The following is a 23,192-nucleotide window of genomic DNA, read 5'->3' as shown; positions in this document are numbered from 1 at the left end:
GGTGCTTTTATATATGCTATCTTTGTGTTATGATTCAGTTAGGTGGTATTATTATTCCCATTTTAATGGTAAAAGAGATTAAATAATTTATGTAATGTAACAGTAGGTTGCAGGACTAGATTTTAAACCCAAATCAGTAAGAGTCCAACGTTTTCCTGCAAAGAGCATGACTTCGTAACTTTCGAGATTAGGCTAGTAATGTATCTACACTTTCTCATCTGTGAAAAATGAAGACGTTAGTTCCCAACTTTCAGTATAAAATGAAATGATGCATTTGAAAGTGCCAATTCAAGATAGGGGCTTAATCACTTAATAAATAGAGTCCCTGCCTTTGAGATGCAATATAACTTTTCCCACATTTCATTTTATACTGGCGCTGTGAACTAGGCAAAACATCACTGCCATCTTACAGATGGAGAAATTGAGGCGCATGAAGGTTAAGTGAATTACCTGAGGTCCCACAGCAGATGATGGCAGAGGTGGTACTGAACATAAACCTCCTAATTCTCAGTCCAGACCTTTCCTATCACAAAGTTATCTTTAAATAGTTCAGCAGAAAGAAAAATAAACATGGTGGCAAAGAGGAGCTGTACATGGTGGAAACTAAGAGTAGTGGAGCCGAAGAAGCCTAGACTTGAACTGTAGCCTCACTGCTTACTGTCTGTGTGATTCCTAAGTTACTTGAATTCTTTGAGTTTCAGTTTCTTATCTATATAGGCATAATGAAGATTTCGTTGTGGAGTTCTTGTAAAAATTGGATGCAAAATGTTTAACTATACCTGACACACAGTTGGAACGTAATGAAGAAGAGCTACTATTTCTAGTGATGATTAGTACTATTTAATTACAAGTTTTAATTATGTGTTTATAATTATTTACCTTTCATGCAGTGAAAAACAGCATTATGTCTACGATACGTCAGGTATTTCTCTGGGCTGTGGGACCACAAAGATGTCACACCTGACGTCAGAGTCTCACCATCAATAATTCTCAGCAATTTTGTATCATATGAGATAATGTTGTAGTAAATGTACATTTACTAATTTTCACTAATTTTTAAAATGTATAAGTATAGTTTGCCCAATTTTCTCCCTATAGATAAGAAAGCCAGAACTGCCTAGTTTGGGTAGGGTGAGACCCCGCTTATAGCTTCTCGGAGGTGCCCTGGTGACCCCACGCTTGTGAATCTCTGAGACATGCAGACAAAAAGAAGGTGGGGTTCAGAGTACACGTACTGGGCTCCCCATTGCCCTTTTCTGACTTTCCAAATTATCACCGTATCAGCAGTGTCTTACATATGTAAAACAATTTTAGCTTTTTAAAACTCCTTTCATATATTTTGTCATAGCCATATCACATATGCAGGTCATGGCATTTTATTTTAGAGTCAGAAGATAACTCTCAGGCATAACACACCTTTTTCATAAGAGAATGAAAAATGAAGGAAAGAAATTCATGTCCCCTTGCCTTCCTATGAAATTGTAAAGCAACTGGTTGAATTCACCCTTAAAGCCCTTATGAATATTCAGTGTAAGATCTTTATGCATCTCATGGTTCCCAGCTATTAAACGCAACCACACTGATGAATAATTAGATTAGAAATATGGCCTTTTTGCAGTTCACCTCAAGCCCAACCCAAACTGAAGCCCACATCTCACCCACTGAAAAGGATTTTTAGCCAGGGTGCAAAATGGATTAAAGTCAGGAACTCATTTATTTATTCACTCAACAATTTGTTTTGAAGTATTTGCATTGTTCCAGGTGAGGAAGATACAATGTTGAGCAGAACAAACACTGCCAGCCTCATAGTCCAATCAGAAACAAAAATAGAAATAACCACACAAATAAAAATGAAATGGTAACTTTGATGAGAGCTATGAGAGCCACGTGGCTCTATGGAAGCCTATATAGGTAGATTTGATCCAGCTGAGGAGTCAGGATACACTTTCAGGGGTGATGATGATTGAGCTCAAATCTGATGTAAAAAGCAGGAGTTAACTAGCCAAAAGGAGGGAGGATGAGAGTCAGCATGGCGGGGAGAGAGAGCAAGAAGTTGTGGCACAGGTAAGTACAGATGCGGTACAAGAAAAGCAAGGAGATGAGGCACAAGGGAGGATCAGACCACTTACGGCCTCATAGGTTATGCTAAATTTTGTTGTTCATCTCCTAAAACAAGGGGGAGCTATGCAAGAAGTGTTTTAAGCTAATGGCTTGTGTTTTTTGTTTGTTTGTTTCTTGTTTAGATGCTTAAGTTTTTATTTTGAGAAGAGTGCTTTCCATACAGTGATGAAAACAGATTGGAAGAGAAAAATAGATGCAAGATGATGGTGACTTGAACGGTAGTGGTAGAAAAAGAAGAGACGAACAGGTCTCAGGCTCGTAGACTTAGGTCCCCAGTATACACATTTCTCCAAAGGAAAGAAATGTCAGTTTTGAAAGCCATCTTTGGTCATGCAAACCAAAAAGCCCCTTTCACTTTAGGACATGTGGTCACAGATGACGACGGAGAAGTGATACAGTGACATGACTGTACATTCCAAATCTGTCCTTTCATTTTTAAAACTTAGAAGCTCATAGCCACCACAATGGCTTAACGGAATCATTACCAATGGATAAGGAAATTTCATCCATTTGCCCCCTCTGACTCCACTTGGACATAGGCCATGGTTTCTACAAAGAGTGGCTTGGAGCCATGCAAGGTTTCAAGGGAAATTGGCCTTTCAGAGGGGCATAGGAATAGATAATGCATATTGCCACCATAAAAATCTCTAATGAATATTAAGGGTGGCTTTCATTTGTGGTGATTGAAATGAACCCATAAATTCTCTCTCTAAGGTGTGGGAACTTTTTTCCTCCCTGTGGAGAGATTTAATGGATTTGTGGCATTCTGGATGATTTGGCAAGAAATCAGAGGTACCTACGCAGTCACCCACAAAGGGAACTTAGTTTCTTGCATGGGATAGTCACCACCACAAAACATTTTCTGTAAGAACCCAGAATGATTGATGCAACCCACCGTAAGTCATGACAAGTTGTCAATTGAAAAACTAGAAAAAGAAGTGGTTAAAGACACCACAGCAGCTTTGAAAACAAATTTGACTTTTAGAGAAGGGTTATTTCCTTTTGGAAAAAAGTTAGACCTGCCACCTGCAAGAAATTTAGATCAGTTGTTTGTGGCGAGGGCCATCATATTTTGAGGCCACTGAGACCTCCTACTGCTCTCTCTGGAGTAGATTAAACTGTTCCCACACAGTGATAAATATATCACAAAGAGCCATAACAGGAATACAGTAAGTTGTAGCAGTTAATGGTACAATTTCCAGTTAAAACAATATTCTTAGGGTTTCGTTCGCCAGTCCCCATTTTATGTGTGCTATTTTTTGATAAGTTAATTTTTCAACATTTGCAGAATCAATATCTTTCAAAGCTTTATAAAGAGTGAAAAGAATTAGAGGAAAGAGTTCTGGGGATCTTTGCAAGCTGTGTGGGCCTGGGTTAGCAGAACACACTCTGAAAAGTGCAAAAATAATCTGTGAAAACAGCAGATAAAGATTCGTATTAAAAATATCATCAGCTCTAAATTTTCTGTACACATGGAAAGAAAATGGGGAAATAACCCAAAGCAGCAATTACCCAAAGAGCATTCAGATTTTACGATGGAAAGTGGCAGAGAATCTCTATTCAGAGCAAATAACTTTTTAATGCTCTTTAATGCTAGACTTTCAATTATTGAAGTAAAAAGGTAACTTTATTCTGTTGGAGGAGTGTATTCCTTTGTGGAATAAATCTATGATCCTACTTTTTTATCCCATGAGTTAAGGCATTATGAAAGAAATTAACCCAAATGTCCTGCATTCTATTTATATGAAGGATTTATGACTGTAATTTAAGATACCAGATTCCTTTCTGACGTGGGATAACAAAGCTTGGTTCAGTGGGGAAATTTTTCTGAGCGTAGACTGGCTTCTCGATTAGGATTCCCTCGGATGGGAAACTTCTTCGTTGGTGAAGATTCTGAGTTGGAGGATAAGCCAGATGGTATAGGTTGCGATTTCTTCAGCTGTAAAACAAATAGGTAAGACTAGGTAACCACTAAGATCTCGTCCAGGATAAATATTCATGAATCAACTTTGTGAAGGAATAAATAGCAGTTGTGAATTATATTAAGCCATCATCTAGGGAATAGGACCTGATTCCCATGAAAATATTCCCAAACTCAGAGCCTTATATTTTAATATGTAAAATGGTGAACACCTTTTAATTTATTTTTATCCAGTTTTAAAATAAATAGGCAGGAGCAAATGTGTAGTGCTCTTCTAACTTGATGTCTTGCCATTGCATGCTTACTAGAACTCAATGCTGCTTGGATGTGAAAACTTGATATACTTCTATTTAGGAGTGGGACTTAGGGAACTCATTCTAGATGAGAATTAGAGGGTTTGGAAGCCTGAAGATTTGAAGGAGAGAAAAGACATTGAAAGAAAGAATCACAGTATGTCTGATGATTCCAAATAAAACAATCTGCCTTAAAATCTGGCTAGAGTATTATGTTTTAAAACTATTTCTCTGTGTGTGGTTTCATGAACCAACCACATCGGAATCACCTACGGTATTTGTTACCAAGGTCTGCCCACTCCAGATTACTGAATCAGAATTTCTAGGATGAACATTCTTTGACAAACTCTTCAGATGATATTTTTATGTTCACCAAAGTTTGAGAATCATCTCTGCATAGAAGAAAAGAATTCCCTGATTTTTCAATTTCACCTTCACCAATCCAGGAAGTCTTTTTGAGAAGCTCTCATATGTATATCACTTTCAGAAGTTATTTAATCTCATAAACACGACAATCCCAAAAAGTAGATAATTCAATTTTCCAAATGAGGTAATAGGCCTCAGAAGGTTGAGGAAGTTGCCCAAGCCCTGTTACAGGGCCAAGCTGGGATTTTAAAGTCTTCCAAGTCCCATACCTATAAGATAGTCAAGTCACTTTAGGGATCTCACACTGAGAACACAACAAAGGAATGCACTGGGCAGCCGTTGGGAATTCTCAGTGCTAAAGACTCCTGTGATCAGCCTATATGGAAGTGTACAGAGCCCTTAGTGGGTGCCACTGATATTTCCCCAGAAATAGTTTTGTGCTTTCCAAACTGATTTGGTTGAAACTCCTATCAGAGAGTGTTTGGGACTTTTGGTAAATCACAGAGTAGAAAAACCCCTGGACAGAGGGTATAACAAATGACCAGGCCAATTATGTATCTTCCAGGTTTTACAAAATGCTTTTGAATATAAATAGCTCTTATGATAATACTTATTTTTTTAAGTCACTTTCTAAATAGAATGTGATTTTCTTAACTGGGTCATTGTTGTTTTCTTTTGAGCTTAATATCCAAGCTGGGTAAAAACCATTCACCTTACTCATTGGTGAAACTTTCCCCAATTTATGGGTGACTTTCATTTTTTATGCTCCCATTTCTCAACTGTCTCTTCTGCCAACTCCTTAATACAGATGTTTTAGTGGATTGCCTTCCTATTGTTCTAGTGGCATGGAACTCTCTGCCAACATTCCTCTATGACCTAAGGCCCTTAACACAGTGTTCTACCCGATTGCTGAGGAACAAAAATCATTCCCTCTGTCAGAGAGTCAAAGAAAATGTCCAATTTTGCTAATTACAGAGCCCATTTACTTTAGTAAGAGTTTCCAATATCATTTGGTCATGATCATTAAATCCTGAGATGTTTGAACCAAGTTGATAGGTTTGAATGGGATCTTGAGGTGGTATGTGTGTGTGTGTGTATGTGTGTGTGTGTGTGTGTGTGTGTGTGTGTGTGTGTGTGTGTTTCTTTGCATCATATAACACTAACATAACTCAAAAAGAAATATGTGAAAAAGGTTTCATTTGATTCACCATAGCCAACCTTCCTCTGCCTTTATCTTTATTCTAAACCAACTTTTAAGTGGCATTATATGGTGGTAGCCATAGATAATGCAATATGTATTTTTTCTTAATGTTCCTTTAAATGTCAGAATAGGTTTGGGAAATAAAAATCATTGGTGTGAAATGGTAACAAAGCTGATACTTTTGAAATATGTATGTTAAAAGGCTTTTTGAAATTGAATGCTTAGGTTCTGTAGTGTGCTTTTCCTGACAGTCTGTAACCCTTGGATATCCTTATTCACCGCAATTAGTAAATTTGATGCCTGTATTTATTATGCATTAATTCAGTTCAGATGGAAGTGGGAAAGAGCCTCCCTTGAATAAAATACAGCTGAATTTAAATTCAGCCAAAGGAACCACAGCCCAAATGTGGTTACTGCCAAAGAGTTGTCAAGCAACATTCTGGTCTTTGTATCCAGGCAAATTGTTAGAAGAGTGAGCTTATGTCTTTACCAGTAACAGAACTAACTAGAAATTCAGTCTGCGTGTATGGAATTGGAAGTGAATAAACTGTGATATGTCCCTGTTCTTTCCACTGTCTAGATTTCTGCCCTCTCTCCACCCCACTGGCAAATGTACATTAGCTTTCCTTTTAAAGCAAAACCTATCAATCTCCAACATTTAGTAAACGCTAGCATCCACAGAATATTTTTGCATTTTTCGTATGGCTAGCATTGTACTCACGGTGACGTTTAGAAGTTTATGCAACACAGTATAAGGGGAAGGCCATTAGACTTTAAAGGAAGAAATCCTGAGTTTAAATTTGGAATCCATGGCATACACAATCACATTACTGTCTGAGTCCCAGTTGTTTCTTCGGTGTAGCGGGAAAAATATAGCCTTTCTCCCAGACTTATCATTAAGATGGTAAGAGATGTTTTATGTAAAGGTGCTTAGCTCCCTGCCTGGCATATTAATGGTGACCAAGAACCCCAGGAACCAAAGTTAAAAGGAAACAAATACATTTTTAGAAAGTTGTATCTCAAGACCAGGGTGGTAATTATAGATGCAGGTGTAAATGAAGAATTTTGTTGAGTTCATTGACCTACTTTTGAACTTTACTACTGACTCTCAACTTTTCAGTATTGCTCCCAGAGTAAATGTTAACTTTATCAACAGAGGATGAATCGTTGAAATATTTTCAGTACATTTTCCAGGACTTCTATATGGTATACAGAAATCAAAATGTGTTTTCTTCTCAGCTTTACATGTTCTGTGGTGTGTCCCTTTTGTTTTTCTCCCTATCACCTCCGCTCAATTTCAGTTACCTCCTCAGTCCTTTTTCCATTCTTTCAAAGCCTGCATGCTGTCTGGTAAGTATGTGTTTGCTACAACTTCTCCTACTGGGTTGATTTTGAGTTACCCTTCTCTGCCCTCAATTTCCTTCTCTGACTGCTCCTGAAATATACTCCTTTGGGGCCTTAGGAGGAAGTGACAGTGTAGTGAGGCCTTGGAAAAGAACTACAAAATAGAGAGTGAGAAAAGGGACTAGAGCAGAAGAAGGGGAGGTGGCCCATTCTCTAGCTACAAAACCAAGGTTTATATGTATAGCTGACTGCTAAAGAAATGAGTGGGGTTGCTTTTGGCTTGCTGTGTTCTTCCTTAATTTGTTTGTGAGTTTTATTCTACATGAAAGGTTTGGCTGTGTAGTATCGTGAAGTCAGCCCTGAGATCAATTCTTGGCCATTTGTTACCTTTCTGACTTTAGGTGAGGTAGCTGTTTTGTGCCTCAGTTTCTTCTTTGTAAAACGGGAGATAATAACACTTTATACGTTGTTAAGAGGATTGAGATGTAATGCTCTACAGCAGCGTTATCAATAAATGTTTGTTCATTTTCCTCTTCCAAAACTCTATCTTCTTCTTGTCTCATTCTATACTTTAATAACAAACTAGACTGAATATATGAGTATGCAAAATGTTGGCTTTTAAACTCTAAACTGTATCCATATAACTCTTCTTTCAAGTCAATATTTTCTCTCTTAGATGATCTGATCTGAAATCAATTGCATGGGTTCAGAACTAGTCATCTTCTTCTTTCTAAAGTGCAAATAATATATGCAAAGTGGCAATTTTTAAAATGAAGATAATTTCCAATGCTAGGCAACACAGTAGGAAGTAAAATATGGTGTTTGGAAGAAGGAATGAAAAAAATGAATGAATGCCAGTGGGTATGTATACTTAACTCAGCCTCCCATGTGGACATAGGGTATTTTGGGTTTACTTTTTGTTACCACTCTGAATTGTGCCCGTATTACTGGTTCAGTCTTTTCCTATTTAGGTAGTTCTACCGCTATGGGTGCTGATACATGTGTCAATCACAGAGAGACAAGGCACTCCTCTATCAATATCCATGTTCACAACTGCTCCCAAATATTTTATATCTGTTCTTTCCTGTTTTGCAGGGTAAGAAACTGTCATACAATACCATTTAAGGCCTCCAACCTCTCTAAAATGTCATTTTGTAGGAACAACTAATCGAAAACCCCTGTTGTTTGTGTACCCATGGCTTAATAAGTGGGGAGGAAGGTCACATGACAATAGTTCCACACTACATTTTCATGACAAATGACAAATGAAGAGGCCAGTGCTGTCCTTAGATCCAGTACTGCCCTTAGCTGTTTCCTTAAATCAACATTCTTCTTCTCTCTCAGCCTTAACTTTCCCAAGTGAATTTTATGATTTTACATGTGTCCAAGACATCTGAATATTAACTTGTGTTCACAAGTTTTTCATGTTTATTTAGAGTCTTAATAATCTCACTGATTTTTAAATGTATTGTACTCTGTGCTTCATGTTTTTAAAAACGGAAGTGACATTAAATTGTTTCTTCAATATAATACAATTAGAAACATAATTTACATTTTGCGTTATGTCATATAATTAATATTTTTGTAACATTGTCAGTTATGGTATTCAGTAAATGAGATGAAAGATATATGGAGATGTGTTTTATATTCATTAAATTATTTACTCATATATGCAAGTATGACATGTTGTGTCTCAGGAGGTTGAAAACAGCTAAATAGTATGTAGCCTTAGAAGTGTAAGTGTCATAGGTTTGAATACCACCTACTTCAATTGGAGAAAAGTCATTTTCTTGCATCAAAGCTGCCAGTTATCACAGTTCATGATATTTCTAGGAAATACCCTTAACAGAAATAACAGCTGTAGTCTAGTTTCCTTAGTATTGATCTTAGTGATAGTGTGTTTCTTAACAAATTTTTTACGTGTACAGGAATAGACATTTCAAGATGTGGATATAAACGAGATTCTGCAACTAAGATAAAGAGCAAAGGAAACAATTTTGGGAACCTAAATGGCTTGCTACTGGAAAATTAATTTTATTCATTTCAGGGTTCTAAGATTTTTTAACTGAATTTTTAAATCAGTATCAAAATACCAATATCAACATCATTTCAAATGTCCATATTATTGTATTAGTACTGTCAGTCTTCATTGTGACATTTCCATCACTAAATAAAGTGATCTGGTAGGACTGAATTTCAAAGTATGCCCTTTTCTTTATCCAGGTAATGTTATGCAGACAGGAGAGCTCTAATATAATGTTTTGGGCCAAACTGAGAGAAGTAGAAGGGTGATCCTTTTTGTTTGTTTCGTAGGTGAGGAGGTACTGAGGAACTATATTGGTCAATAAGCTTCGGAAATGTTGCAGATTCTCTCCATTCCCCACCTCTAATCTGTGCTCCACATTTCAGCCAGAACCCATTCTGTAACACACAAATCTGGTCGCGTTGCTCTCTTGCTTCAGTAGTTTCCAACCCATATAAATTATGATCCCATTACATTCAAATCTACACTATTTAACATGTTGTATCAGTTTCCTAAGGCTACCATGATAAAGTACGCACCCTGGGTAGCTTAAAACAACAGATATTTATTATCTCACAGTTCTGGAGGTTAGAAGTCCAAAATCAAGGTGTTGACAGGGCCATGATGTCTCAGAAGCCTTTACAGAAGGATTTTTCCTTTTTTCTTCCAGCTTCTGGTAGCTCCAGGTTTTCCATGGCCTGTGGCAGCATAACTCCAATTTGTGCTTTCATCTTCACATGGCTATCCTCTCCCTGTGAGTTTCTATGTAGACTTTCCTTTGTGCATGTGTGTGTCCAAATTCCCTCTTCTTTTAAGGACACCTGTCATGTTAGATTAAGTGGTCACTTTAATCAAGGATGACCTCAATTGAACTAATTATGTCTGAAACAACCCTATTTCCAAATAAGGTCACATTCTGAAGTACTGGGGGTTAGAACCTCAACATAGCTTTTTGGAGGGATACGATTCAACCCATAACACATGGCCTCCAAATCCTTCATAGTCTGGCCTTAAGCCACCTGCCAGACCCATCATCCGTCTTTCTCCTCATTTCCCACACCCACTTGCTGTGGGGAATTACTCCTCACTCCCAGACCATACCAAACACTCTCATGCCTCTTGCCCTCATATACTCTTCTTGCTGGAATCCCCTTGCATTTCCCCTTGTCTGCCTGGTAAATTCCTGTTTAGCTCATTATTATGTCAAGTACTCCTGAGAGTTTTACTTCCTTAGTAAAATTTTTCCTTATTTCTTCAGACAAATTAACAATGTGCCCTCTATGCTTTCCCTGCTCATATACCCTGGGTTGATACAAAACACATTATGTTGAATTGTCACTCTATTGGTCTGTCTTCTCACTAAACTGTAAACTCTTAGATGGCAGTGCCCATGCCTCTCCATCTTTGGAAACCTGGTAGACTGCCAGGCCCACAGTAGACATTCAAGACATATTTGTTAAACAAATAAGATAGGGCCCCACGTCCATATCTTGGAATACAACGAGAATGATGAGAAGAGTCAAGAAGTAATATTTTACACCTGTGGGGCATTCAAGTCCCACTTAGTCTTCTCTGTTTGTTTGCTAGAGGGCTTTTGCCAAATCTGTCTCTCCAGGGCAAAACAGTGTGTCACAGGAAAGGCGTTAAAGCATATTAAGGGTTGCTACACTCATGATGGCCAGAGGTGTGATGGCTTAAAGACTAGCAACAGATTTCTACAGTTTCCAAATTGGTACCATCTCCAGGTGGATTGTATTCACCTGCTGATTGTCAGCGGAGGAGATGACCTTTGCTGGCTGAAATAAAGAAGTTGGCTCTGCATGAACCATATGACATACTGACTGATTGTGCTAAGAGCTAGAAAAAAAAAAAAATACACATTTTCCCCTAAGTATTTATCATCTTGTAAAGAAAGTTTATTTTCTCTTTCAAAGGAGAAGTGTTAGTTTTCTAAAGTGTCATCTCCACAACGATGAGTTAACAAGTTCAAGTCAAGCTTTAATATTTAGAGAATTATGGGGCCAGCATTTTAGTGGAGATGGGACCAATATAATTTCTTTCAATAAGAAAGAAGATATTTCACTCCAGTGAATGCTTTGCAGGAAAGATCCTAGGCTCAAAATTAGATGTCCTAGAATCAGGAGCCGAGTTGGTAGAAGAGGAAATTAGGTCTCCCATGTGCATAATAACATCAGGATAAACACTTTATTGGAAAGCTGTTGTGGTAAAAACTTATGTTAAAAGATGTTCAGCCTTAAGAAAAAATGTGATATAAATCAATAATAGATCATACAGATGGCCAACAAACACATGAAAGGATGCTCAACATCACTCATCATTAGAGAAATACAAATCAAAACCACAATGAGGACTTCCCTGGTGGTGCAGTGGGTGAGAGTCCGCCTGCCAATGCAGGCGACACGGGTTCATGCCCCAGTCCGGGAAGATCCCACATGCCACAGAGCAGCTGGGCCCGTGAGCCATGGCCGCTGAGCCTGTGCGTACGGAGCCTGTGCTCCACAATCGGAGAGGCCACAACAGTGAGAGGCCCACGTATCGCAAAAAAAAAAAAAAAAAACTAAAAATAGAACTACCATATGACACAGCAGTCCCACTACTGGGCATATACCCTGAGAAAACCATAATTCAAAAAGAGTCATGTACCAAAATCTTCATTGCAGCTCTATTTACAATAGCCAGGACATGGAAGAAACCTAAGTGTCCACCAACAGATGAATGGATATAGAAGTTATGGCACATGTATACAATGGAATATTACTCAGCCATAAAAAGAAATGAAATTGAGTTATTTATAGTGAGGTGGATGGACCTAGAGTCTGTCATACAGAGTGAAGTAAGTCAGAAAGAGAAAAACAAATACCGTATGCTAACACATATATATGGTATCTAAAAAAAAAAAAAAATGGTTTTGATGAACCTAGTGGCAGGACAGGAATAAAGACGCAGATGTAGAGAATGGCCTTGAGGACATGGGGAGGTGGAAGGGGAAGCTGGGGCGCAGTGAGAGATTAGCATTGACATATATACACTACCAAATGTAAAATAGATAGCTAGCGGGAAGCAGCCGCATAGCACAGGGAGATCAGCTCAGTGCTTTGTGACCACCTAGAGGGGTGGGATAGGAAGGGTGGGAGGGAGACGCAAGGGGGAGGGGGATATATGTATACATATAGCTGATTCACTTTGTTATACAGCAGAAACTAACACAACATTGTAAAGCAATTATACTCCAATAAGGATGTTAAAAAAAATAATAGATCTTTATCTTCATTAGCAAGGTATGTTGACATATCTCACTGATTTCTCCATAAAAGAGAGTTTTTTGAAAGCGGTTTATAGTCTGTGTGTTTCAAAATTTTTGCAAGATTTTTTTCTGATAATGTCTAGTTAAACAGTTATTCTGCCTGCCACAATCCTTTCTGGTTTTGAGGGGTACTAATTCTGAGATTTCAATCCTGATACTTGTTAATCCAAAGAAATGGCCTAAACTGCACAAACCTATAGAGTTGAGTTATTCATCTATTCAACAAACACTTCCTGACCTCTCCCTGTGCCAGGCACTGTGCTAGTGCTAGCAATAGGGGTGGCCTCTACCTTCTAGGTAACCGAGACAAACAAACAAACAAATAAAAGCAGTTAAAAAAAAGGTCAAGCACCTACGTATATTTAGTTGGAGAAAGCCCTCTGTGGAGGTGACATGGAGGCCGATGCTTTAAGAATGACAAGGAGCCAGTCATGTGAAAGGGAAGGGAAGAGCACTTCAAACAAAAGAGAGGGCTTGACTAAAAGACCAAGACACAAAAGAACTGAACAGTGTCCAAGCACAGAGCGAAGACCAGCATGACTGGATCAGGGAAAGAAAGGAGAGTGGCCCACACAGGCAAAGGCCATAGATGTCCAGGCCTTCCTGGTCATGAGAAAGTACGGAGTTTGTTTTCAAAGTGCAATTACAAATCCACACTTAAATGCTTATCACCAAATCTAACTGAAAGCAGAACTGAAGTCTTCTGTAGAAATTTCCCCTGGTTGGTGGCTGAGGATAAACAGCATATTCAAATATCATTATAGCATGTGACAATGAGAGAACAGCAGGTTAAACTAGCCATGGCACATGTACCAGCATTGGAAACCAGAGGCTAGACGTGTTCCCAAGAAGTTGGGTCACACTGTGACCACAATGTAGAATGAAAATAGGACTTGAAAGCCTAGAAATCTAATGCTTTTCTACTATGTATTTGAAGGAGAGGGGATAAAACTAGCATTTGTTAAGATCTTCTATGTATCAGGAATTTTATATATATTGTCTGATTTAATCCCAACAATAATCACACGAGGAAATACTGTTTTCCCCTTTTACCAATGAGGCAATTGAAAGTTGGAGAGGTCAAATGTTGGGCCCAAGTTTATATAGTTTGACTGAACTCAAACCTATGTCAGTCTTCCAAAGTCCACACACTCTCATCACATCACAGGGCCTCCAGAGAAGGGTGACATGAGGAAAAGCAGACCCCAAGCCAGGCTTGCTCAGCAGACGACTAGTAACCAGAGCGTGTAACTGCTGCAGTGGCTGCTTTGAGGGTCTAGAATCCCATGCCCTTGAAAATAAAACAGGGAATCCTATTTCCTTCCAAATAGATGTTAGGTTTCAATTAATCAGTTAGTTTTCTTAGGCTGCTGGACACGGATGTTAACTTGGCTATTTGATTCACCACACTACTTGATTGACAAAGAAAAAACAGATTTTCCTTTCTCACAAGTATAGCTGCAAAAGTTATGGAAAGTTTTCATATTCGAGAAGAAAATAGAATTGAATTATGGGTAACATACTTGTAAAATCCTGTAAATGATCACTTGATTTCTCCCTTCCCAGAAATGACAAATACAAATGCTTTAAAATTAGAATGCAGAAGAATTCTCAAGAAGAAGGCTTCTGAGGACCTGTGTCTTGCTGTGGTTTCACACTTTATGTGGAAACCTCAGTCTGTATGTGTTGGGTTGGGGTGGGCAATGTCTACCTATTTATATCATACGTGGTCTCCTAAGAAGTTCTTCCATTACTCTTTGTATTAAAAGGTAAAGATGGAATTCCATATAAATGAACACATATATACATGCATATATACACATGTATACATACATATAAATACATATATATGCATACATATGATTTAAGTGTATGTATGTATGACACTGTGAAATTTGATTTTGCTGTATACAGTTTTACATTAAAAACCTTCACTACAATCATATTCTATTCATTTCTTTTGTAATTAAACTGATATGCAATTAAAGTATTCCATCTTAATTACAAAGTTGAAGGGATGAAGGTCCCATAAGGGGTTTTGATTAAGTAATAGGCTATACAGTTACTATCTCTTACAGCTTTAGCATAGTTTCAAATGTTAAGGTATGAAAAATAATCTGGTCACTCTTGAATCTGCTATAAATTTTTCCAATGAGTGAAGGTAGAAAGGAAATAGAAATAATTTTGTACTTCCTGTGTAAGAATAACTTCCTGAGGAAGCTCATATATATCTCACCAGGAGTATTTTATTAATACATTTTTCTTCAACAGGTAAAGAGAGGAAATCATGGTCTATTGATCAGCGTAGTCTACCTTCCTCTTGTGCTTCTGGGGAAAGAAGTACGAATTAAGCAGGGGATTTTTTATGGCTTTAGAAGTATTTTAAAGCCGACATTTTTTAATGGAATGAAAGATTTTTTAAATTCTATAGTGCTTTACAATTTCCAAAAGTTTCACACACTCATTGCTCCTCTCCCTGCTGGTAACCACTAGTTTGTTCTCTATATCTGTGAGTCTGTTTCTTTTTTGTTTTATTGACTAATCTGTTGTATTTTTTAGATTCCACTTATAAGTGATATCATGCAGTATTTGTCTTCCTCTGTCTGACTTATTTCACTTAACATAATGTGCTCCAAGTCCTTCCTTGTTGCTGCAATTGGCAAAATTTCATTCTTTTTTATGGCTGAGTAGTATCCCATTGGGTATACATAGCATATTGTCTTTATCCATTCATCTGTTGATGGACACTTAGGTTACTTCTATACCTTGGCAATTGTAAATAATGTTGCTCTGAACATTGGGGTGCATGTATCTTTTCAAATAAGTGTTTTTGTTTTTTTCAGAAACATACCCAGGAGTGGGATTGCTGGGTCATATGGTGGTTCAAGTCTTAGTTTTTTGAGAAACCTCCATACAGTTTTCCACAGAGGCTGCACCAGTTTATATTCCCACCAGCAGTGTATGAGTGTTCCCTTTTCTCAACATCCTCTCCAATATTTGTTATTTGTGTTCTTTTTAATGATGATAGCCATTCTGACAGGTGTGAGGTGATATCTCATTGTAGTTTTGATTTGCACTTCCCTGATGATTAGTGAAGTTGAGCATTTTTCATGTGCCTGTTGGCTATCTATATTTCCTCTTGGGAAAAATGTCTATTCAGTTCTTCTGCCCATTTTTTTAACTGGGTAGTTTGGGTTTTTTGATGTTTTTTGATGTTGAGTTGTATGAGCTGTTTATATATGTTGGATATTAACCCTTTATCAGTCATATCATTTTCAAATAGCTTCTCCCATTCAGGTTGTGTTTTTGTTTTGTTGAGGATTTCCTTTGCTATGCAAAAGCTTTTAAGTTTAATTAGGTCCCGTTTGTTTACTTTTGCTTTTGTTTCCTTTACTCTAGGAGACAGACACCCCCGCCCCCAAATAATGCTGCAATTCATGTCAAAGATTGTTTTGCCTATGTTTTCCTCTAGGAGTTTGTAGTATCCAGTCTTACATTTAGGTCTTTAATCCATTTTGAGTTTATTTTTGTATATAGTATTAAAGAACGTTCTAATTTTGTTCTTTTACATGTAGCTGTCCAGTTTCCCCAGCACCACTTATTGAAGAGGCTGTCTTTTCTCCATTATATATTCTTGCCTCCTTTGTCATCGATTAACTGACCATAAGTGTATGGGTTTATTTTTGGGCTCTCTATTCTGTTCCATTGATCTATGTGTCTGTTTTTGTGCCAGTACCATACTGTTTTGCTTACTGTAGCTTTATAATACAGTCTGAAGTCAGAGAGCATGATTCTTCCAGCTTCATTCTTCTTTCTCAAGATTGTTTTGGCTATTCGGGGTCTTTTGTGTTCCCATACAAATTTTTAAATTATTTGTTCTAGTCCTGTGAAAATACCATTGATGTTTTGATAGGAATTGTATTGAACCTATAGATTGTCTTTGGTAGTATGGTCGTTTTTAACAGTATTAATTCTTCCAATCCAAGAACATGGTATCTTTCCATCTGTTTTTGTCATCTTCAATTTCTTTCATCAGTGTCTTATAGTTTTCCAAGTATGGGTCTTTAACCTCCTTAGGTAGGTTTATTTGCAGGATTTTATCCTTTTTGATGCAATGGTAAATGGGATTGTTTCCTTAATTTCTCTTTCTGATAATTCATTGTTACTGTATAGAAATGCAACAGATTTCTGCATATTAATTTTGTATCCTACAACTTTACCAAATTCATTGATGAGCTCTAGCAGTTTTCTGGTGGTGTCTTTAGGATTTTCTATGTAAAGTATCAAGTCATCTGCAAAAAGAGACAGTTTTACTTCTTCCTTTACAATTTGGATTCCTTTTATTTCTTTTTCTTCTCTGACTGCTGGGGCTAGGACTTGCAAAACTATGTTGAATAAAAGTGGCAAGAGTGGACATCCTTGTCTTGTACCTGATCTTAGAGAAAAAAAACAAAGGATTTTAATTGTACATGTACTATGATCTGATAAAAATTAATTTAAAAATGTTTTTATGCAAAGTTAGTTCAATTTGTTCAGTCAGTATTGTACTATGAACAGAATTTCCTTTTAGCCTAATGAGGCATAATTCAGGAGGTACTGGATTATATTCTTAGTTTAAAAATTACTTTGAAGATTTTTAATAAAAACATTTCTTATTGTTTTAGACTATCTATAAAGAATGAAAAGGCAAACTATTTTCACAGGATACTGTATTTCTGTGCTTGTGAGAAGAATCTGAAAATGTGGAGAGAACACAATTACTTAAATGTGAAAATGGATTTCTATTGAAAAGCTTCATATTTTTACCTGCTTTCTTCCTACTGTGTCATACCAGTAGCCATGTCCTATGTCAATCTTAAAAATTATAAGGTTGGAGTGGTAGTGATAGGGATCAGTTTTATGTAATTAGCTACATGCTTCATGTAATTAGGAGTTTAGCAAATAAGATAAAGAACACAAATGTTTTAAAGGGCAGAATTAAAGAAGAGAGTTGGAGGTGATAAAAATGTGAACAGTTGGCAAAGCTAGACTTTGCTTAAATGTAGCATATCATCTATATACATTTACCAAAAAGATGCAAACCCACAAATACAAAGACATTTGGTAAAAGGATAGGAGAAGAGATGCCAACTAATGTTTGGGATGATGGAAGGTGAATGGAGGATTGGAGCAAGGCAATCTCAGAACCTGCAGAAAAGGATGCTGCAATGAAGTGAGTTAGTGTGCACCAAAGAGTCCCTCAGAGCCCCAGCATTTGAAGCCTGCAAGGAAACTAACCTGCTCCTTCACAGCCCATCCAGGACATGGGAGGATTATTACCTGCAGAACTTAAATGATCTCAGAGAACAGAATTTCAGAAGCTGCCATTTAGGGTTCTCCTGATAAAAAGGCTTCTTGCTGCCTGATCACTTAACAAGCCCACCCATTTACACAGAGCTTCCAGTCAGGATTTTTATACCATACTCTTAGTGATGTATCAACAACCAAAAATCACTAGACATTTGAAGAAAGCCTCAAAGATGAAAGACAGTGGTTAAAGCAAACAGTGGTCAAAGAAATCAGAAAGAGACAAAAACAACGAAAGGAACAGAAGGAAATTATAAAAATGGTAATTAATAACCTCAGATATATGAGAACTTATTCCATTTATATTTTAGTTCTTAGTGTTTTAGTACACGCCAGGCACTTTTCTACTAACTTTATAATAGTGTCGTTAATCCTCAGAGCAATTCCTTTGAGGTAGGCACTACTATCATGTCCATTTTATAGGAAGGCTATGTAACTAGCCAAGGACATCTTAGCAAATGGCAGAGCCAGGATTTGAACCCAGGTAATCAGCTTAAAGTCCACCCTCTTAACCATTACATTTTACCTCCTTTCCAAAAATTAAGAATAGAATGTTCTCAAAACCTCACTTTTCTTTAGTTAGTTTTTAAAATGTATTGCTATTAAAATATACCCTTGAAGTAAAAGCTAAGACCTCAAAAATAACCTGTACCCATTTACACTAACCCCCCATTCCATCCCCTGACTCTCTGCACCCAAGTAAATCATTACACTAAAAGCTATGTTCCTCACTCCTTTATTTTTTATACTGTGTATGTATTTTTCTAAAGAGCATCATGCTATATGCAATTCTTCTGTGAAATGTTCTTTTCGCTTAATATTGTATTTCCAATATTCATCCATATCGTTGCATGTTAATTGATTTCATTAATTGTTACTCCTGTATTTAAAAAAAGAACAAAGTGTTATGAAAGGAAACAATACGAAGTTTTACAAAACAAAAATTTTTTTTTTATAAATTTATTTTTGGCTGCGTTGGGTCTTCGTTGCTGCACACGGGCTTTCTCTAGTTGCAGCGAACGGGGGCTACCCTTCATTGTGGTGCGCGGTCTTCTCATTGCTGTGGCTTCTCTTGTTGCAGAGCATGGGCTCTAGGCACATGGGCTTCAGTAGTTGTGTCATGTGGGCTCAGTAGTTGTGGCTCGTGGGCTCTAGAGTGCAGGCTCAGTAGTTGTGGCACACGGGCTTAGTTGCTCCACGACAGGTGGGATCTTCCTGGACCAGGGTTCAAACCTGTGCCCCCTGCATTGGCGGGCAGATTCTTAACCACTGTGCCACCAAGGAAGTCCCAAAACAAAATATTATAGTTAAAAGCAAATATTTATTAGAATAATTAGTGGAAAAATAATGGAATTTCCTAGAAAGTTAAAAGAAAAAATGAAGAAGGGGAAGGAGAAGGGGAAGAAGAACAAGGAGGAAAAGAAGAAGGAGAAGGAGGAGGAGGGGGAGGAGAAGAAGAAAACAGAGAAATATAATACAGTTGGGGTGTCTAACACTATACTAATAAGATTTCCAGAAAAAGAGAACAGAGAAAGAGATGAAGAATTTATTAAAGAAACAGACCTTAAGGTTGTGTGTTTCCAGTTTGAAGAGCCATTGAGAGAGCAGTGCAGGGAAAGAAAAAATAAACTATATCAAGACACAATATGACATTTTAGGACATATCAAGGATAAAAGGAATATATATATACATATATATATATGTATATATATATACATGTGTATATATATATATATTTTTTTTCTTTCTCTCCAATGTCATTTGTCTTCTCAACAAAAACTTTGGAAGCTAGAAGACAATGGAGAGGCTGTCTAAATTCTGCAGAAGAATAAAGTTAGAATTCCAAGTCAAGATAGCATTCAAATGTTAAGGATCTACAAGGTCCTAAAACATTTCCATTAGGGAGGTGTGTTTCTGCAAATGAAAGAATAGACAAAAAAGATAATGTGAGATTCAGGTCAAAGAGGATCCAAACCAAGAGGTGATTGAGAATTTCCATTTAAGCATACTTAGAGATTAATCACACCCCACTGAAACCAGGAAAAACTAAATTTGAAATGTTTGAGCATTTAAAATTATAAGTATGGTGACTGAACTTAAATGTTCAAAAAAAATCAGTTGATAAATTTGTTGGGGGCATTTATTTGGGATATGTTAGCAATTATGAACTCCAAAAATAAACAGCAAGGGAACACAAAGCAATAAACATAATTTTACTTATCCATGAACAATATTTATAAAATAACAATAAGTAATGATTTAACTAAATAATTATAAGAGAGTAGGGAAGTGAAAGGAGTACAAAATCCTCAAGGACAAAAACAGGAATCAATAGACAACGTCTAATACATAAATCAAGAAAGTGTGGGCCTATCATGTAGAAAAATGAATTTAACCAATGAGAAAAATGGTTTTAATACTGGATGGATAAAACAAAGAATTGAAATAAGAACTCTGGGTGTATAAACGGATGTCACAGGGAGCTACTGTTTTTTAAGTTTTTAGGGTAAACCTTTCAGTTTTTACAAGATGTTAAATGACATTTAGAAGTGTAAAAGGGAAACATATTATAGAAATGAGAAGATTATAACTATAATTTGGGTGTGACATTGAGGCAAGCAAAGATTGTAAGATTAAAAGTCAAAGGTTAAGAGAATAATAAATATTTTTTAGAAACATAAATTGGGGAGCTATAGCTCCAGATCAAGGAGAAAATAGAATATGCTTATGGTAGTAACTTCAGAGATAATATCAATTCATAGATGGATGCTTTATCAAAAGCCATCAGCAGGGAACTTCAGAACCTAGGGAATTTCATATCATGTAGACAAATCTAATCTGTGCTCCAACCCTGATTTTTATAAGCGTGAAATTAGAAAAAATGATTTTAAAGATTGCTTTGAGAAGATCTGGACTCTTTACTCAGAGTCACAACAAGGTAGCCTGGGTGGGAGAAGAAAATTGAAGAGGTAGCAGTTTTGTCTATGTGGTATTGAGTCTTAATTAAAGAATATGGTTCTAGATAGTTACACACTTACTGGTTTGATATTTTTATACACACCTACTGATTGAAACACTCTTTCCAACCAATAGCTCAGCATTACCTTCCCTCTCCCCAGTCTTAACCCCTAACCATTCCAGACCTTAACCCCTAAATAAATCACTCCCATTTTATGTCAGGTCCTTAGGCATAACTATGGTATAGAGTGATGTTTATGAGCTGAGATTTTTGGATTGAACCTTGACTCCACCACTTCCTAGCTGTGCAAACTGGGCACATTACCTAACCTCACCTGGAAGTTGAGGATGACAATGTTAGTACCAGCTTATGGAGATTTTTTGAGGATTACATGGGAAATATGAGTAAAGCACAATGCAAGGCATATAATAAGCACTCAAAATTAATAGTCATCATTATTATTATTAACTCTGAGAATAAGAAGACGTCATGAATATTAAATTTTTAATCATGAATGTATGAAATTTTGTTTTATCATTACTTATTATGGCAACCACTTAGAAAGTATATATTTATAATTTGTTGAAATAATCTGAGTAAGTTGCATATATTTTAAACTTAGATCCCCTAATTGTTTTATTCAGTGATGAACTGGGACACCTCATTTTTTGTTTACTAAGTCTTCTCTTATGTTGTTTTCAAACATCTTGCCATGCATAGATGTGATCTAAGAAGTTCTTCCTCTGTTTCAAAAGAGTTTCTTCCTGTATGATTCTTTAGGTTCACCATTCATCTTAGACTGTTGGTCCTTTTTATTTATCTCAATTCTCTGTTTCTTCTACAACTAAGATAGTGAGGTAATGTGCCACATTATCTCTTTAGAAATTTAAATAAGAAATAATGTCACAAGGCCAGGTTCTCTCCCAAGAGACTTCCCAAGATATCTAGGGCCTCACCAGCAGCTCTCCTCTAACAGAAGCATAATGTTTGCAGCACACCAAGAGGGGATCCTTTTTGGGATACACTCTGATTAACCACCATAGTATTTTTAAAATTTACAGTGAGAAATAGCAATTGCAGAGTTTCTGGGACTTGTTGTCCCTATGAACAATGCATTCTCTTTCTGCTGACAGGAATTAATCTGTGATTTGAATTTGGATAGCAAACTATCAATAAATATTTATTGGACTGCTGAAACAACTCTTTTATGTCTCACTTTACTTTCTCATAAAATACACCCCAATAGCTGTCATTTGTTTGCAATTTCTTTAAAATGTTGCCTTACCCACTATGATGCAGAAATTGTAACCGACATATATGCCACGAAGTCCCAGCCTTTTTTCACCTTGCCTGTGTTAAGACCATTAAGGTAATGTGTGAAAACAAAGCAATGAGACTTTGCTCTTTTGCAATTTCCCTGTTTGAGAACATGTCTTAAGCAACATGTGGCTTCGTGGTTCCATCATGACAGGGAATTTGTGTGCTCAATACTGACTTTCTACCTCATTCCTGTTCTATATACCTTTGACTTTAGAATTTGCTATATCACTCTGGGTCATTCATTAAATATCTTGATAGCACCAGACTTCCACAGAATAGGAGATAATCGATCACAGCATTTGCTACTCTGTCACCTGAGATTTTCCGAGGACCAATATGTTTAATACAGATTGTAATAGCACCTCAAACGTCACACCTGTTTTTAATCTCTGGAAAACATCTTTCTCGAGTAGAAGAGAAAGTTGGAAAATTGCTTTTCCCATCTTTAATTCTGAGGGAAAAAATTTCAAGCTTTATTTACATTTTAAATATTTCTTACAGTATTAATGATGGTAAAAAGGCCTAGAGATCATAAATTGAGATTTTTCTACAAGCCGCTTGAGTGCAATACTTTTAAAAGCGGCATATAGTCCAGCTGTGGTCACCATGAATGTGAGTGTTCTCTATTCTTTACTTGTGATTATAGAAATACAATCTATAGCAAACATTATCCCAAACATAACTGTTTGAAATCCATGAACATTTCTTGACATAAAACATTTCTTAAATAAGTACATTCTTTATTGGCATTTCCTTTTATTCTCACCAAAACCCTAACATGTGATTAGCACATTATCATTCCCATGTTATTGCCTGAAGTCTAAAATTGAATTAAATTTCTACTCAGAGGTGAAGAAATGGGGCCACAGAGGTTGCAAATGTTTCAGTTAAGAAATACTTTTTTCATGACTTTCAATTTCTGAAGAAATGAAAAAAATTTTGCTTAGATCACTGCCGTAACTTAAGCCCCAA

General features: G+C 36.8%; 1 protein-coding gene and 1 long non-coding RNA gene across 2 annotated transcripts in view; one reads left to right on the top strand and one right to left on the bottom strand.

Moving 5' to 3' along the window:
* The window catches only part of SAMSN1 (SAM domain, SH3 domain and nuclear localization signals 1), a 135,986-nt gene that overhangs the window by 62,710 nt on the left and 50,084 nt on the right, over window positions 1-23,192 (top strand). The gene's annotated exons all lie outside the window — the stretch shown is intronic.
* The window catches only part of LOC307186757, an 83,933-nt gene continuing 63,205 nt past the window's right edge, over window positions 2,465-23,192 (bottom strand). The window contains exon 5 of the long non-coding RNA XR_013828458.1: window positions 2,465-4,060. This is a non-coding gene — a long non-coding RNA (uncharacterized lncRNA). The remainder of the gene's footprint in view (window positions 4,061-23,192) is intronic.

The sequence above is a fragment of the Stenella coeruleoalba genome (assembly GCF_951394435.1).
Source record: "Stenella coeruleoalba genome assembly, chromosome: 5".
Taxonomy (NCBI): domain Eukaryota; kingdom Metazoa; phylum Chordata; class Mammalia; order Artiodactyla; family Delphinidae; genus Stenella; species Stenella coeruleoalba.
Note: the sequence above shows the minus strand (reverse complement) of the source record. Positions and strands in the feature narration are given on the sequence as shown.